Raw genomic sequence first — 18,451 nt, forward strand, 5'->3', positions numbered from 1 at the left:
TACCCGCTGATTCCGCGTAAATTGAGTGTAAATAGAGTGCAGCTAATTTCGTGCTGCACAACAGCCGAAGATAATGTCTAGGAACCTTACGCGATGTCCAAGGCTGATCGTTGGATAAAAAAAAAAGTATAGGAATTGTAAATGATCCTACAGGAAAGACGGAACTTGTAATGGAGTGACCCGCATTTGATATTACACACTTAAGGAAACTGTAGAGGGACGTTTTATCAAAGTGTTGCACAACTTCCTCGGTTATCTTGCTGCGTCAAATAAGATTATATTTACATCTACGTCTAATCGATATTCCTCAAACCATCTTCCGGCGTGGGGTGGAGGGGACTTTGTATACCACTGTCAGTTCACGTGTTTCGTGTTAGAGAGGAAAATAGTTTGCGGGAAGAATGATTGCCGGTAGGTCTTCGTGTGGGCTCGAATCTCTAATTTTATCTTCATGGTCTTGCCTTGAGACGTACGTAGGAAGAGGCAATATATATGCCGACTCTTCTAGGAAAGTACGCTCCCGCAACTCCAGAATGCCCCTTTGACAGCATCTGATACTGGAGTTCGTTGTTTATCACTCAGATGCTATTGGGCTTGCTAAGTGAACCGGTAACGTAACGTGCTGATCTTCTTTCGAGCTTCTCTATTTCCTGTATCAAATCTGTCTGGTACGAATCCGATACTGACAAGAAATATTATACTATTGGTCGAACGAGACTATTGTAACCTACCTCATTTGTCGATGGACTACATTTCCTAAGGATCCTTCGGGTGAATATCAGACTGACATCTGCCTTTCCCGCAACTAGTTTTATGAGGTCGTTCGACTACAAATCGTCCCGTACTCATACTCGTAGATATATTTTGGATGTATCTGCTTCCAGTGATGGTTCTGTAATACAATAATGTGTTTCTCTGTCTATGTATACACAATACGTTAGATTTGTTTACGTTGAGATTCAACTGCCACTCCCTGCACCATGAGCAGTAACTTCGCAGTTGTTCTTACATTTCGATGCAATTTTCTAATGTCGCAAATTATCTGTATACAACAGCATCATCTGCCAAAAGCCTCATGGAACTCAAGATGCTGTGTGCTATGTCATTTATACAGGTCACCCCACCCCCGAAAAAAAAACCGAAAAACATTAGGGACAGGTTCCTTATGAAGAAATAAGTGAAGATCATGTAGTAAACTTGGGCTCCATAATGCATGCCTTAAGAGGTGTGAACACTTGTTAATCTTCGATACTTTGAAACCGACCTCTTCTACTAGAACCTCTTTGCTTCCCGTATTTTAGGGGTTGCAGATTTTTCCCAAAACAGGAAACAAATGTCTAGGAAACATGGGTCTAAAATGCATACTATAAGAGCTATAAGCATTTGTTCTTATTCGCTAGTGTGAATCACATCACTACTGAACAATTGCTCCTAGCTCTTAAGGTACTACGCATTTTAGAGCCTTATTTACCGACGTTTTCTTCTTGTTCTGGCTCGTACTACCTCCTCCGAAAGTATGAAATGCGAAGAGCTTACTGTAGAAGGGATGAGTTTAATAGCATCGAAGGTGAACAAGTGCTCAGATCTCTTAAGGTATGGGTTTTAGAGCCATTCTTTACTAGTAATATTTCATTGTTTTTGTGTAAGGGACGTCTACCATAAAGTTTTTCTGTGTTTTCTTGTGATGTCCTCTATATATTGTAAAGTTAATGGATCTAATTTCACAAGCTGCGACATGGTCTCGAATGAAACAGTGATCCGAAAATGCAGAATAAATTTCTTTTGTTGCATTGCGGTCGTTAGTGTTCTGGTTACCTGCTCTGGCCATTGACGTAGATTCAGGCAGCGTTCCTTTTTGGTGAAGTTAACTATATTACCTTATTTCAAATTCAAGTGTACCAGTGGAATTTTCTGCCTTTTGGGCGTTAGCGTTTCGGTTACCTGCCCTGGCCACTAACGTAATTTCAGGCAGCGTCCTTTCCTCACCTGTTGTCGCTATCCAACGAGGTGTGTAGTTTCGACAGCTTAATACATATTTCATTGTGGGTAATCACGTCCGTAAACGTTTGGTCTTTGAGGTTTTATTTACCTATTGGTGGCTAGCAAGTCGTTTGGTCGGTCAGTTTGGGACTGTCTCTTTGTTGGGTTACCAACAGATCAAGTGTAGTTGGGCCCACCACCTGTTTCACCCAAGTGAACGTTAATATTTTGAGGGCAGGCCCATCCGCATCCCCCCCTCCCCCTGCCCCCTGGAGACGTCTGAGTAGCGTTGTCTGTAGTGTCATGGGTGTTTAATTGTCTGTTGATAATCTATTATAGCCAATGCTTTAAAAGAAAAATATTTTTTTTTTTGTTTTATGTAAATCAATTAATGTAAATCAATTGTGGGCCTTCAGCCACTTAAAACTTTATTCTTTAATTTAGTTATTGCCGTTGCGTTGCTTTTTCATTTAGTGTGCGTTCAGCCTTTGAAAATTTAAAGGTTAAGATATTTTTGAATATTTGGAAAATCAACTGTGGGCCTTCAGCCGCTTAAAGCCTCATTCTCAAAATTTCCCCTTAAGCGAAATCATTGCGGCCTTCTGCCTTAAAAGATTATGGTAATATATTTTAAAATTCTGAAATTTAATTGTGGCCTTCAGCCGTTTCTATAGCATCTTGTATATGTTTCTTCTATCCACTTTTGCCTTGAGGCTTTCCACCTAGCTGATTTTATTTGCAATTTTAACCGCATGCCTTCAGCCACTTGAAATTTATCTCGTTTCTTTTTAGATTTCTTGTTTGGAGGCCTTCAGCCGTGAAAGGATTGGATTTTGAAAATTGTAGTTGTAAAGGTTCGGCTATGTGCCGTTTTGGTTTAAAGGTGTCATTAAATTACAATAAATTACAATTTTGAAGTGAAATTGACCGATACCTTATTTGGCCCTTTCCACTATCCTAATCACCTGTTCTGCCCAGTGGGTTTAGCGGGCGTCTCAGGCAGCATGAGGGCAACACATTTTTCTACTAGCCATTCGGCAAGCAGACTTGATCAGATTTATGTTTCCGGCGAAATACAAGATCACGAGTTGGTCGCTGAACGTTGCCCCACATCTTTTACGGATCGCCGTGCATATTGAGGCACGTTAACCTTCCTACAGCAGCATGTCTGGCGGAGCCCTAGTTCGTGGAACTTAATTCGTCCTTGTTGGTGGATCCCGATTGTCACCTGCGTATAGAAGAAGCGTGGCAAATGGGCACTCGCCATCTCTCGATGCACCGTACAGTTCTTTCATGGTGGTTACAGTGTGCAAAACCGGCGATGCGAAGGGCTCTAATAACTTACGGCACTGAAAATGCGAGATGGCTCCGCGATACACTTGAATGTTACTACAAGGTGCTCCGTGACCTGTCCTTGAGGGCTCCATCGGCCGAGGGTCAAGCGGAAGTCCATCGCATTCACGCGTGCATTTCACCGATCACGAGACATCGATTGAATGGCCTTTTGATCTGTGCTCCGTACTGGACAACGTCAATGGAGAACTTATCTCATTGCATCATGCGTCCAGAAGACATGTACGTAATCGCCAATCGTTGATCACAGTGCTCTATGATGGGGAAGATCAGCCGTTGACATCATAACAGGCAAGTGCTGCTGGGTTTCTGGAATATTACTACCTCCCTTTCGCCAGGGCGCCGACGAACGATCGGCTGGTAGAAGACATACTGTGAGAGATGCACACGGAGATGGATGATTCGCCGAGAAGCATCGTTATTGGAACACCCAAAAGGCAGATGACGTAATGATGACACTCAAGACACGTGCGGTGCATAAATCTCCAAGGCCATATTTTTTGACACTCGAATTTTATCCCGATTTCGCGCATCTAAGGACGTCCAAATGGGTGTTGATGTATGTCTAGTTGCTGCGCCTTGACAAGGCCGTCCCGTCGCAATTCACGGCGGAAATTCTTATACCAATACCGTAAATGGCAGGGAGTGTCAGCACCCATCAATGTCGACCTCTCGCGATGCTCAACGCTGACTACAAGATCTTTGTGTGAATGTTGGCGGCAAGGCTCAAGACTGTAATATCCAAGACATAACCACCAGATCAGGCTTGTATAGGAGTTCGAAGCAACATACACCTTGTCCTAGGTAAATACCGTGACGTCATTGCCCTGATGGGAGCATGTCACAAGCGAGCGGCGTTCATCTCAGTGGTTTTCGATGGTGCTTTTGACACGATGAACTACGATTTCCTTGACTCGACCACACAACACATGGTGATACCCCAGGATTTCATTACCATCCTCATGCGTCTCCTTCGCTGCTCCCCTTCGACAGTGAACGTCAATGGCAGGGATGTAAGGACAATTTCTGCTCAGAGCTCTGTTACGCAGGGTTGCCGATGGTGCTGTTTGCAATAGCGCTCGAACCATTGATGCAGACTCTTCGACGGCCTCTTACAGGCGTTCGACTGCGTGCGAGTTTCTTCACGTGTCACGCATATGGAGACGGGTTGTTGATACTCGTCCGGTCGGAGAACGAGGTTCGTACGGTGGTTGACCTTCTTAATACATACAGTGTGGCGGCGGGTACGAGGGACAACTTGAATAAAACCAAGATTATGAACATCTGACTGGGACTGGACGCTCTGCACAATCCGTTTACGACGGACGACATCATGCGATGCTTAGGGACTTCGTTCACCCGGTCGCTACGGCAATCAGATATGGCGAGCTACCGGCGACTGCTCCAGCGCGTCCGACTGCACATTTGCAACAATTCAGTTCGAACCCACGACATGCTGCAAGGCGTAGAATATTCCGATGTTCACCTTGCCTCACGATTGCATCTGACAATGGCACTGCGAGTGCCACATGATCTTGCTGATAATTGCGACCTTTAGATACTATGTCTGCCGAGGAATTCTGTTAAAGGTCAAATACATTAGCCCTCCCATATCATTCTGAATATACACTCCTGGAAATTGAAATAAGAACACCGTCAATTCATTGTCCCAGGAAGGGGAAACTTTATTGACACATTCCTGGGGTCAGATACATCACATGATCACACTGACAGAACCACAGGCACATAGACACAGGCTACAGAGCATGCACAATGTCGGCAATAGTACAGTGTATATCCACCTTTCGCAGCAATGCAGGCTGCTATTCTCCCATGGAGACGATCGTAGAGATGCTGGATGTAGTCCTGTGGAACGGCTTGCCATGCCATTTCCACCTGGCGCCTCAGTTGGACCAGCGTTCGTGCTGGACGTGCAGACCGCGTGAGACGACGCTTCATCCAGTCCCAAACATGCTCAATGGGGGACAGATCCGGAGATCTTGCTGGCCAGGGTAGTTGACTTACACCTTCTAGAGCACGTTGGGTGGCACGGGATACATGCGGACGTGCATTGTCCTGTTGGAACAGCTAGTTCCCTTGCCGGTCTAGGAATGGTAGAACGATGGGTTCGATGACGGTTTGGATGTACCGTGCACTATTCAGTGTCCCCTCGACGATCGCCAGTGGTGTACGGCCAGTGTAGGAGATCGCTCCCCACACCATGATGCCGGGTGTTGGCCTTGTGTGCCTCGGTCGTATGCAGTCCTGATTGTGGCGCTCACCTGCACGGCGCCAAACACGCATACGACCATCATTGCCACCAAGGCAGAAGCGACTCTCATCGCTGAAGACGACACGTCTCCATTCATCCCTCCATTCACGCCTGTCGCGACACCACTGGAGGCGGGCTGCACGATGTTGGGGCGTGAGCGGAAGACGGCCTAACGGTGTGCGGGGCCGTAGCCCAGCTTCATGGAGACGGTTGCGAATGGTCCTCGCCGATACCCCAGGAGCAACAGTGTCCCTAATTTGCTGGGAAGTGGCGGTGCGGTCCCCTACGGCACTGCGTAGGATCCTACGGTCTTGGCGTGCATCCGTGCGTCGCTGCGGTCCGGCCCCAGGTCGACGGGCACGTGCACCTTCCGCCGACCACTGGCGACAACATCGATGTACTGTGGAGACCACACGCCCCACGTGTTGAGCAATTCGGCGGTACGTCCACCCGGCCTCCCGCATGCCCACTATACGCCCTCGCTCAAAGTCCGTCAACTGCACATACGGTTTACGTCCACGCTGTCGCGGCATGCTACCAGTGTTAAAGACTGCGATGGAGCTCCGTATGCCACGGCAAACTGGCTGACACTGACGGCGGCGGTGCACAAATGTTGCGCAGCTAGCGCCATTCGACGGCCAACACCGCGGTTCCTGGTATGTCCGCTGTGCCGTGCGTGTGATCATTGCTTGTACAGCCCTCTCGCAGTGTCCGGAGCAAGTATGGTGGGTCTGACACACCGGTGTCAATGTGTTCTTTTTTCCATTTCCAGGAGTGTATGTGCATCAATGCTCTCGCTCTATACGTGCGACCGACAGTACGACCTAGTACAAACGGCAACACACCATCACGTCGGGGAACTCTGGACGTTCTTTTTCCGCGACCTTCGAACCGGCGGTCGCGGTAGGCAAAATATCGCCTTTCTCCCACATCACGCGATTCTCTGTTGATTTTAGTTATGTTCGGTTACAAATACTTTCCACGAGGATCCCGTGAGATACATCGATACTTAAGGCGTCATCATTGGAGCAATGTTATCGGACTAAAACACCCCTGCCCCCCTCCACGGTAGTGAGATCGTCTCGGTACACATTTATCAACAGCAAGACAGTCACCCGCCGACAATTGTACGACATTCACTTAGGCGATTCCTCGCTCTGCTTCATGTGTGGAATGCACCGATGAACGTTGTTTACAGTGTGGTGAGGCGAGGGACGTTTGGCGGCTGATTCAACACATCATGGGCTCCTCGAACATTCCGACGACTCCGCGATCATAACGGACTCTTTTATTCTTACCAGAAGCGGTATTTTTCCTCTCATAGAAAACGTTGGCAACCCGCAGGATTGCAGGATACGCATAGCACTACGTGCTCTCGCGAGCCGTGATATTTGGCATGAGTTATTGGCTCTATCTAGTAGAACAACATCAAATCATCCAACGTAACTCTAACTACAAAATGGACTTTGGAAACACTCTAGGCAGCATGTTTCATGACCCTGGGAGCGGCAGGGAATTTCAGGTTTGGGTAATTTCACGGGCTAGGATATTCAAAAATGGTTCAAATGGCTCTGAACACTATGGGACTCAACTGCTGAGGTCATTAGTCCCCTAGAACTTAGAACTAGTTAAACCTAACTAACCTAAGCACATCACAAACATCCATGCCCGAGGCAGGATTCGAACCTGCGACCGTAGCGGTCTCGCGGTTCCAGACTGCAGCGCCTGTAACCGCACGGCCACTTCGGCTGGCGCTAGGATATTCCTCTAAGTGGAGTGACGAGGATGTCGCTTCTGCGCTAAATTTCTTTCTTTTCTTTTTCAGATGTAATTGGCATTTCTTATTCTTCACTGGTTATATACAGTAAATTAAAAATATATAAATAAAATAAATAGTAAGCAAAAAAATTAGCAAGCAAGAGACCTGGATCGATTCTCGGCCTTGATACAAATGTCCACTTGCCGCTTCAGCCTGTATACATAAAATCATATCTGTATGAGATGAGTAGTATCTCTGAAACTGTGTCATTTCATTTGTTTTTTCTTATGTCACCTCTTCAAAAGGCCCCAGATTTCTACCGAAGGCCCTTTTTCCCTCCAAGAATTCTCCTGTGGCTTCTTGTTTTCTGCCTCCTTTCGTTTACCATGTCTTCAACAGACTCCTCAGCAGGATGTAATGAATTAAATTTCGTATCTTAAAGCTCATTCTCTTTGGTAAATTCATCATCCCTACGTTCCCATCATTAAGTACAAGAACTGTATCCTGCTAACTGTAACAGATTAAAAGTTGGTTTTAGGGCATCGTTTCCATATGAGTAAATTTAGAGACTCATGTGGATTCCTAGCTTCTCCATAATACATTTTTTGAGAATTTCAGGATCGGCCAAGCACCTCCTTTGAGTGGAATTGACAATATCCAGAATACAACTTAAAGGCTCTCCTTGCGAATGTAGGGGTTGTTATCCGTCTGAGCCTGTAGATATTCATAACAGCTAATGTGGCACAGATGATTAATGGGATGTTCGTTTGTTGGCACAATGTGGAAATATGTAGCCAATACTGCACCTTTCCCGTCACTTACACTGGATAGATTCTACATCTACATCTACATTGATACTCCGCAAGCCACCCAACGGTGTGTGGCGGAGGGCACTTCACGTGCCACTGTCATTACCTGCCTTTCCTGTTCCAGTCGCGTATGGTTCGCGGGAAGAACGACTGTCTGAAAGCCTCCGTGCGCGCTCTAATCTCTCTAATTTTACATTCGTGATCTCCTCGGGAGGTATAAGTAGGGGGAAGCAATATATTCGATACCTCATCCAGAAACGCACCCTCTCGAAACCTGGCGAGCAAGCTACACCGCGATGCAGAGCGCCTCTCTTGCAGAGTCTGCCACTTGAGTTTATTAAACATCTCCGTAACGCTATCACGGTTACCAAATAACCCTGTGACGAAACGCGCCGCTCTTCTTTGGATTTTCTCTATCTCCTCCGTCAGACCGATCTGGTACGGATCCCACACTGATGAGCAATACTCAAGTATAGGTCGAACGAGTGTTTTGTAAGCCACCTCCTTTGTTGATGGACTACATTTTCTAAGCACTCTCCCAATGAATCTCAACCTGGTACCCGCCTTACCAACAATTTATTTTATATGATCATTCCACTTCAAATTGTTCCGCACGCATACTCCCAGATATTTTACAGAAGTAGCTGCTACCAGTGTTTGTTCCGCTATCATATAATCATACAATAAAGGATCCTTCTTTCTATGTATTCGCAATACATTACATTTGTCTATGTTAGGGGTCAGTTGTCGGATATCTTTGTCACAATACACTTGAAGAATTTCTATCATCTCTGTGAGTCTCTCGTGTCCACCAACGCCTTTCCCACCTTCCAACTTTTGCCTCTTATAACACTGAAAAGAGTCATAGATGATCTATAGAGCCAAAGAGTATACAGCACAGCCTTATAAGTGCACCCCGTGAAAGTTTTATTGAAAGTAATCCATGGAATCGTTGTTCACTATGCTAGTACTGAAGTGTTTCTTCTAAAAGGGGGCATGGCTAGAAGGTGGCGTCACACTTTTCATTATATTTCAGGCGCTTCGGATGCGATTTCATCATTAATAATAACCATTGACTCTATTAACATCAAGAGTGAAGCAGCTCTAGAATCATATTATTTTTAACCTTATTGTCCATGAATTCTACTAACAAATAAAAAAAATTGAAACTTTCAGTCAATTTTATGAACATCGCCGCTCAAGCACCGTTACATTCAACAGGAAGCTCGTGGCTATGAAAAGGCATGTTATATAACAAAATAGAGTCCCACCAAAGAACTAACTACCACTATTTAAACGTTTTGTTTACTCAATAAACAGTAGGTGTCTTTCAATATATCTTGAGAAACGTACCAAGGGCTTGAAACCACCACCACGCAGAATCTCTGCAGTACTGCCATGCAGATGTTCCGACAGGCTATTAAGCAGATGATCATAAAATCTTCCCCATCACTTGGGACATATGTAATTAGTAACTAGTAACATAATATTAGCGACTAATGTATTAGTCAACGCAATTTTCCGTCATGACTTCTATCAATTAGGACAATTATACTGATATGAACCCACGAAAACAAAGGTAGTACAAATAAAAACTTGACGTATCCCTTTATTTGCTACGGAGACACCCTATGATCGAACGACGTCACTTTTCAGTTAAAGTTTTGCTCTTCTTTCCCCTTCCGAAAAAATGACGGTCCACATGCTGTGTTAAAAAGAGCGCGACAGGTTGCTGCAGGATTCGCGCCACACTGTACTGGCGGGCATAAAGCATTCGGCCGCGGCGCAAGGAAACAAAGGCCGTAATTGCTTTCGCAGGAATGAAATCCGCGAATTCTGATACATAATTCGCGAGGCAGCGCATTTCAATTGCTGCCGGCTATCGCATTTACGCGCTGCGAGAAACAAATTAAAAATACACAGCACTTTTCGCGCGCGTTGCTTTAAACGAAGCGATGTTATTTATTCATAGCAAGATCATATATCATCATCATGCGCAGAACGACCGGCCCAACACAATCAATATTCTATATTAAATTCACGTGACGTGCGTGCGCCCCGGTATTTCTGCGTCACGCATTCATGATTCACGCACGGCTCCGCATTGGTCGCGCCGAAAGCCAAACAGGCTGGCCGCAATCGTAAAATGGCACATTCGTTAAAAGTTAGTTTTGCCGGTCTAGCCGATCTGTGATTCTTTCAATTAAATCCGATTGCAAAAAGAGTCATTACTAGTAACCATCAAATGGCCATGGCGTTCGTGTGGGAAACCGATGAATTAGGGGAATAGTTGAAGCGCGTCAGATAATTATGGCAGCTTGTTGATTTAATGTAACTAGTTGTCAAATCCCTGTGGTTTATTGTACAGTGTACAAATTTCTCCCGAATAATACATGCGTTCCGTCACAATGGGGCAAATAACATTTGGTTTCCGAGGGATATCCTTAAGCAGTCTTCGCAAAACTGACAAATTAAAAATGAAGATGTTCCAGTGAGTGGTAACGCCTATTATATTATTTAACTGACGCTTTAATAAAGCACGCTTTCCATCACTGTGGCGCAAATAACATTTGGATGACGATAATGACAATTGGTTTAAGGGGCGCTCAACTGTGCACACATCAGCACCGGTACAAATTCCCAATCCTTACACAGCCCAGACTCGCCTTTTTCATAAATGATGATGAAATGATGCGGGCAACGCGGACACCCAGTCCCCGAGCGGAGAAAATCCCCGACCCGGCCGAGAATCGAACCCGGGATCCCGTGATACAGAGGAAGTAAGACTAGCCAATAGACCATGTGCTGTGGACAAATAACATTTGGTTTCCAAGGAATGTCCTTAACCCTTTGAGAGCCCTCAATACTCGTATTTTTCACAAAAATAATGTTTATCACAGTAAGCATGGTAAGCTATTTCTTTTTTTTAGCACTCCATCTTCAGGCCACGAGTGACCTACCAGGACCATCCGGCCGCGGTGTCATCCTCAATGGAGGATGCGGATAGGAGGGGCGTGGGGTCAGCACACCGCTCTCCCGGTCGTCATGATGGTATTCTTGACCGAAGCCGCTACTATTCGGTCGAGTAGCTCCTCAATTGGCATCACGAGGCTGAGTGCACCCCGAAAAATGGCAACAGCGCATGGTGGCCTGGATGGTCACTCATCCAAGTGCCGACCACGCCCGACAGCGCTTAACTTCGGTGATCTCACGGGAACCGGTGTATTCACTGCGACAAGGCCGTTGCCAAGCATGGTAAGCATGCAACACGAAACTATGGAAAATCAAACATTCAAATGTTTTAAGAAGGTGGTTTCACTTTGGAACATTCTGTTAAAATTTTTAGCAAATTTAAACCTTAACGTCCCAGTTGCAAAGGCAACATCACAGTTACAGGTAGTCTGCGTAAACCAGTTTTGTTGGCCACTGATGCATGGTGTATACGCATTTTACCCCCTTAAGCACCAGCTAAGTCCTGAAGATAGTACACTGAAGCGCTGAAGCTGGTAGCCATGCAATAAATGACACCAGAAGGACGGCTGTAGGTGTTTCATTTTTTTTAACAATAGTGAACGGCCATAGTCCCCCCAGACCTCCAGTCAGAAGGATGGACATACAAAACCTTAACGTCTCAGGTGCGGTCTCACAGACCGCTAGCATCGATTGTTACTCTGTTGCTAATACGTAGGGCAGGATTAGTAAAAATTTGGAAATTTTTGGTAAGGTGTTACGGGACCATGTCGATTAGGAGATTACAGCTTTATCTAGTCGTTCTTTCCCGAAGTTGCAGTAGTTTCCTCTGTCGGTAGAAACTTGAATATGATGTGGACCCATATTTTTACTGCTTGTTTTGTGCTAGCAATATTTGAGGCCGCACCTGGTACTGTGGGTTATGGATTCAGTTGCTAGGTTTTCGTTTACTGTTTGTACTACAGACGCTGACTTTGAGGACACTGTTTTAAAATGGTTTGAGAACAGTGTAGGACGTGATGTTGGATGAAATAGTGACGACGTAATTGAAAGTGAAGGTAATTGAGAACAGAACAGTGAGAAAGTGAGGACGAATTTACTTTGCCAGCTGCGAATTCCTCGAATGAAGCATGTGATGAAAATGATGAAATAAGAAGTATTGGGACTGTAGCTTTAGCTAGCATTCTGCTAGAAATCTATTTGGTCGACACAAATATCGCTGGTTGTCGGAGTATCTACCAAAGATGATCAATGGCGCGGATTTTCCGCACACTGGTCACATGTTCGGTGAATCCGTTTGTTCTTCACAAGTCCTGAAAAGACAATACTTAGGTGTATCGCATTAAGTTTTTGAAGAAACTTGCAGACTCGCTGGTGATACACTATAGAAAAAGCGAGTCACCAAGTACCACATACCCTATGAAGTTCGTGTATCCTTCACCGTATTTTGGGTGTAGCAGAACCAAGAGTAGAAGTCGTTGTGGAACGATTGGAAAAACGCAAGGCATGCTCCACCTGTCGACTCAGAAATAAGAGAAAGACGCCTTTTATTTGTCAGTGTTGCAAGAAGCTCATCTAAGTTGAATTCGCAACAAAAATTTGGTGCAGAAGAAAACCTCTGAGAAGGAAATTAAAAACTTGAGTAGTACTAGTATAATTTTCATTGTTTGAATGTTTTAAGGGAGCTTTTTATGTTTTTATTGTTACATATATAATTAACAATAAAAATATAGAAAAAATTAAAATTTAAAGGGCAGGATATTTGAGTTTTAGTCACAGTGACATTATCATGTAATATTATGTTCATTTTGTGCAGTTTTCTGTTTAGATACGGTGTTTTCCTGAAAATAAACTTTAATATTAATGGAAATGTATTTTTTGGTTGGTATTAATGCTACCTTTTACATAAAAAACTGGTTTCACAGAAATTGCTGAATGCATTTTCCATTGATATTTAAATGTAACGGTCTGTCAGAGCGCATCTGGCACAGAGGGAGACAAAAAATGACCTGAGAAGCTAAGAGTTAATCTTTATTATCATAGTAATCAACGAACACAAGAAAAAAATGTAAACTGTAAACATTAAATTGCTTGTAAGTGGTTGCTTGACTTTGGAACCACTAGGACACACAGTTTTCAACTATCTGTCATTTATATGATATACAGGGTAATTCTTATAAACGTTCAAATAACTCCGACGCGACGCAGCCGACGCTGAAACAAGTAATTTATTGACACTTTGGGCCAAAAAGGTTGGGAAATGACCCAAAGTTAGGTGAAAAATGTTGAATGTGTGACGTATGTCTCGCCGCACGTCGCACGTTCGAGACTACCGGCCTGTTGCGTCTGATCAGCCCAAACCAAGTCATGTATCCACAACACTATGGCCCCGAGGGTGGGTGCAAGACCTTAGTGCGTGGGGATCAGGGTTCGAATTTAGCATATCGGAGGCAGTATTCCCTTCACTGTTTTAGATATTTCTGTGCTTACATTACTTACGGTTAATTATTTTATTTACTCGCCTTTTAGCCTCCTCTCGTTTATTGCAAACTACAGTACGACAAATCGGCGAGGTAGATCATCTGGTGATGTGACACGTTCAACATCTGTCATTCACTTTTGGGGTTTTTCCTGACACATGCGGTTCCTTTGTGACATTTATATCGATTAGGAGTAGGTTTATTTTATTCAGCTGTGTATCTGCAATTTATCAAATGTGTATTTTGTGTTGTTTAAACTCCTTGATGTATTGCAACAAAATTAGAATTTTGTAATGTATAAATGAAAAAGGCAAAAGAATGTGATGATATTTTAAATTATTATAATATTAGTACCTTTTGAGAAAGAGTACGTTTGTTAAAAGCTGGTTTATTCTTAGGGAACATGTATTTGAATCATGTAAACGTTGTAGGGAAGTCCCTCCGCAACGAAAGTGGCATGCCACGATGTAAAAGGTGGGCTTGGCGGTCGAACTGAGCGGCTCCTGTGCGTAAGCGACACGCAGTATATGGTTAGCCTTACCATGGTACACTTCGACGGTGCAAGGACAGGCATTTGGAAACTGCATTATAAGGGATTTGCCTCGACTGTGCATCTGGCTATAATTTAGTATTCACGGAGTAATAGAATGATTCTAATATGTTGAAAATCCGACCCCAAGAAGAGAACATGTACAGCATACGCACATCAAGAGCCGTTAGTACAGTCACCTGCCATTGCGGCTGCCACAAATCTTCGACACAGCTTCACAAACTTCATACATTCAGTTAAGTATTGTACATGAGCATGGACCAGTTAACTTGTGTGTTGTTTAAATAACAATAACAATAACATAAAACATAAATTCGTGTCCGGAACCATAATTTCAATCCTGATCACGAACCTGAGTGTTCACCTAAATGCTACTAAAACAGAGTATCCTGATTTAAATGAACAATTCTTGCATTCATGTGTTTAAAAGTGATTTTTTGTCTAAAGTAAAAGGATTAGTAAAATTTATAGTAAGAGTAACATCTGTATGCTTTGTTAATGAACTACTCCAAGTGAAGTTGATAAGGTCGGAAGTTTAAGTACAAAAATTCAAAGGTCAATTAATAGGCAAGTGAAAACCTTAATTACTTAAAAGTTAAAACCACAAAAGTGAAGTAGGATAGGCTTTTGCTGAAGTATCCTTAATTTACAATAAAATATTGTTTTGTAGGATTACAGTGCAAAATTGCGTAAATATTAATGCAAAGAATACCTGCTTCACAGGTGATTAAAGTTCAAGTACATATAAATCTTTAATGCACAGATTCACGGTAGTACCGTTAGAAGTAAAATTATGCACATTTTAAATGATGGTGTAGTTTTGGTACCCATCATGAAGGGTCCATTTTTGAAGTTATTTCATTGTCTTGCAAAGTAATTTAAGTGAATGATTAGCTTTTAGAGCTGGTCATTACTATTGGAATAATCAAAGACTGGTGCAACTATACAAGTTTCTGGGTCCCCATCATATTCTCCACCTGTTAAGAAAAAATTGAACTACTACAGTTGCTAAGAGAAACAGCTGTATGTAGAGGAGCTTAAACAGTGTGTTTAAGATGTTATTAATCTTTATTTGTGTTTTTCATGTTAGTCGAGATAGAAACCCCTCATGTGCAAAATTAGTTCTGTGCTTCATGCAGTGACGTTGCAGCATTTGGTTAAGTAATGTTCTTGAGTGCGGCTGTCATTAGTATGTGCTCGGTGCAAATTTGCTCCCCATAATTTATCGGTGCGTGTGTGTGTGTGTCATTGGTAACTGCTGATACACACGGTACAGAGTGCACTTGTCACTTTGTATCCTATTCAAAGGGAAATCTCTGAAAAAGTGACTAATATTCAGTTTTCTCAAATATATATTTGCAAATTAATGTGCCTAATTAGGCTGCTGACCGTTCATTTTTTTCATTCATTTATGATTTTACCACTTTTGTCAATTACCAAGGTTGAAGCCCGTTTGATTTTTCTGTTAATTTCACCAAATTAGAAATTATAGTAAGACACCCTTGTCCATTAGGCACACGCGCGGTCGAACTTCGAAATCCACGCAGAGGGTAACATTAGCGTGTTTCACGACACGTTAGTGTTATACCCTTTGTCTTGCATTAAATTACTTGTCTTAGCATTATCTACGTCTATTCGGTAGGTTTTTAAAAGTAAATAAGAATCACTCTGTGTTAGAAAGAAAATTCGCACTTTTCCTAAACACAATCTCAAATTGAAACTTGCATGACCTCATAATGCCTGAAACAAATTAAGAGTTCTAAATAACGAGCAAAAATTATGTAACAAAATTACGTACTCCACAGTGGTTACATTTCGTATCTTCTCATAAAGGCAATAACAAACCCGAATATACATTGAAATAGCGTTAGCTATACTTACTTTATCTTTCCGCGATATGAATGCTACAGATAAAAACGCATTTCACAATCTTCTACAATGACGTAGCAGGATCTCGGCACCGACTTTTGCTTTGAACACTGCAAGTGACTGACACAATGCACTACATTTGTAGAAGTACGCTACTGGCCATTAAAGTTGCTACACTAAGAAGAAATGCAGATGATAAATGGGTATTCATTGGACAAATGTAATATACTAGAACTGACATGTGATTACATTTTCACGCAATATGGGTGCATAGATCCTGAGAAATCGGTACACAGAACAACCACCTCTGGCCGTAATAACGACCTTGAGACGCCTGGAACTTGAGTCAAACACAGCTTGGATGGCGTGTACAGGTACAGCTGTCCATGCAGCTTCAACACGATACCACAGTTCATCAAGAGGAGTGAGTGGCGTATTGTGACGAGCCAGTTGCTCGGCCACCATTGACCATACGTTTTCAGTTGGTGAAAGATCTGGAGAATGTGCTGGCCAGGACAGAAGTCGAAAATTTTCTGTATGCAGAACGGCCCGTACAGGACCTGCAATATACCGTCGTGCATTATCCTTCTGAAATGTAGGGTTTCGCAGGGATCGAATGAAGGGTAGAGCCACGGGTCGTAACACAACTGTAATGTAACGTCCATTGTTCAAAGTGCCGTCAGTGCGAACAAGAGGTGACTGAGACGTGTAACCAATGGCACCCCATACCATGACGCCGGGTGACTGGCCTGTATGACGATGTGCGTTCACCACCATGTCGCCAAACACGGATGCAACCATGATGATGCTGTAAAGAGAACCTGGATTCATCCGAAAAAATGAAGTTCGGCCTTTCGTGCACCCAGGTTTGTCGTTGAGTACACCATCGCAGGCGTTCCTGTGTGTGATGCAGCGTCAAGTGTAACCGCAGCCATGGTCTCCGAGGTTATAGTCCATGCTGCTCCAAACTTCGTCGAACTGTTCGTGCAGATGGTTGTTTTCTTGCAAACGTCCCCATCTGTTGACTCAGGGATCGAGACGTGGCTGCACGATCCGTTACAGCCATGCTGATAAGATGCCTGTCATCTCGACTGCTAGTGATACGAGGCCGTTGGGATCCTGCACGGCGTTCCGTATTACCCTCCTCAACCCACCGATTCCATATTCTGCTAACAGTCATTGGATCTCGACCAACGTGAGCAGCAATGTCGCGATACCATAAACCGCAATCGCGATAGGCTGCAATCCGATGGTATGCATTTCTCCTCCTTACACGAGGCATCACAACAACGTTTCACCAGGAAACGCCGGTCAACAGCTGTTTGTGTATGAAAAATCAGCTGGAAACTTTCCTCATGTCAGCTAGTTGTAGGTGTCGCCACCGGCGGCAACCTTGTGTTAATGCTCTGAAAAGCTAATCATTTGCATATCACAGCATCTTCTTCCCGTAGGTAAAATTTCACGTCTGTAGCACGTCATCTTCGTGGTGTAGCAGTTTTAATGGCCAGTAGTGTAATGATGTGCCGCAGTTGCGAATACCGACAACCATCAGCTGTCTGGTGGAATGACGACAATGAAAATGTATGCCTGACGGGGACTCGAGTCGGGTTTCCCGCTTATCGCATATTTCATAGAGGTAAACAGCCCTATTCAACTGAAAAAGAAAACTACTGCATTAACTTTCTAAGATTGAAAAAAAAGTGCTCACCTGTCTTTGTTTGTAGACGCCTGTATCCTTCGCCAGAGTATAACGCCCCATCCACCGGCCTGGGCAGTTCCGAAAATTGTTGCAGGCTGATTACGTTCAGACGATTCACTCCGCACACTCCAGCAGCTCTATCTGATGGAGCATGAAAAATGATTAATCTGAAAAGGCCACCTGTGTAGCCGCTCTGTGGACCTGCAGTTGCGGTACTGGAGTGCAAATTCCAGCCTCTGTCTACGATGAACAGCAGTCAGCATGGGTGCATGAACCTGGCGCCGGCTACGGAGGCCCATACGCAACAACGTTACCTAAACGGCCATTGAGTAGATACTGTCAGCTGCACCCCTTGGTTAATCTGGGCGGTCAGCTGCTCAAAAGTTGCACGTCTGTTCGCCCGTACACATATCCGTATCCGTCGTTCACCTTTGTCACCTATGGACCGTGGTGGACCACAGTTGTCTCGGCGCCGGTTCTTGATAGCGCCATGTTGCCATGTACGGTATACTTTGACCACGGTGGTACGCGAACAGTTTACTAACTTAGCCTTTCTCAGATTGTTCCACCCTTGGTCCGAAAGCCAATGATCATGCCCTTTGGACGTCATATAAATCTCTCCTTTTCCGCATTACGACAACGACCGCACTGTATTTCGCATCCCCACGACATGCTTTATATACTCTCCACTGCTAGTGCTGCCACTGGCT

General features: G+C 44.0%; 1 pseudogene; it reads right to left on the minus strand.

The window, feature by feature from the left end:
• Nucleotides 1-11,303: 11,303 nt before the first annotated feature.
• Nucleotides 11,304-11,421, minus strand: LOC126475692 (5S ribosomal RNA; annotated as a pseudogene).
• Nucleotides 11,422-18,451: the final 7,030 nt, after the last annotated feature.

Source organism: Schistocerca serialis, chromosome 4 (assembly GCF_023864345.2).
Source record: "Schistocerca serialis cubense isolate TAMUIC-IGC-003099 chromosome 4, iqSchSeri2.2, whole genome shotgun sequence".
NCBI classification, from domain to species: domain Eukaryota; kingdom Metazoa; phylum Arthropoda; class Insecta; order Orthoptera; family Acrididae; genus Schistocerca; species Schistocerca serialis.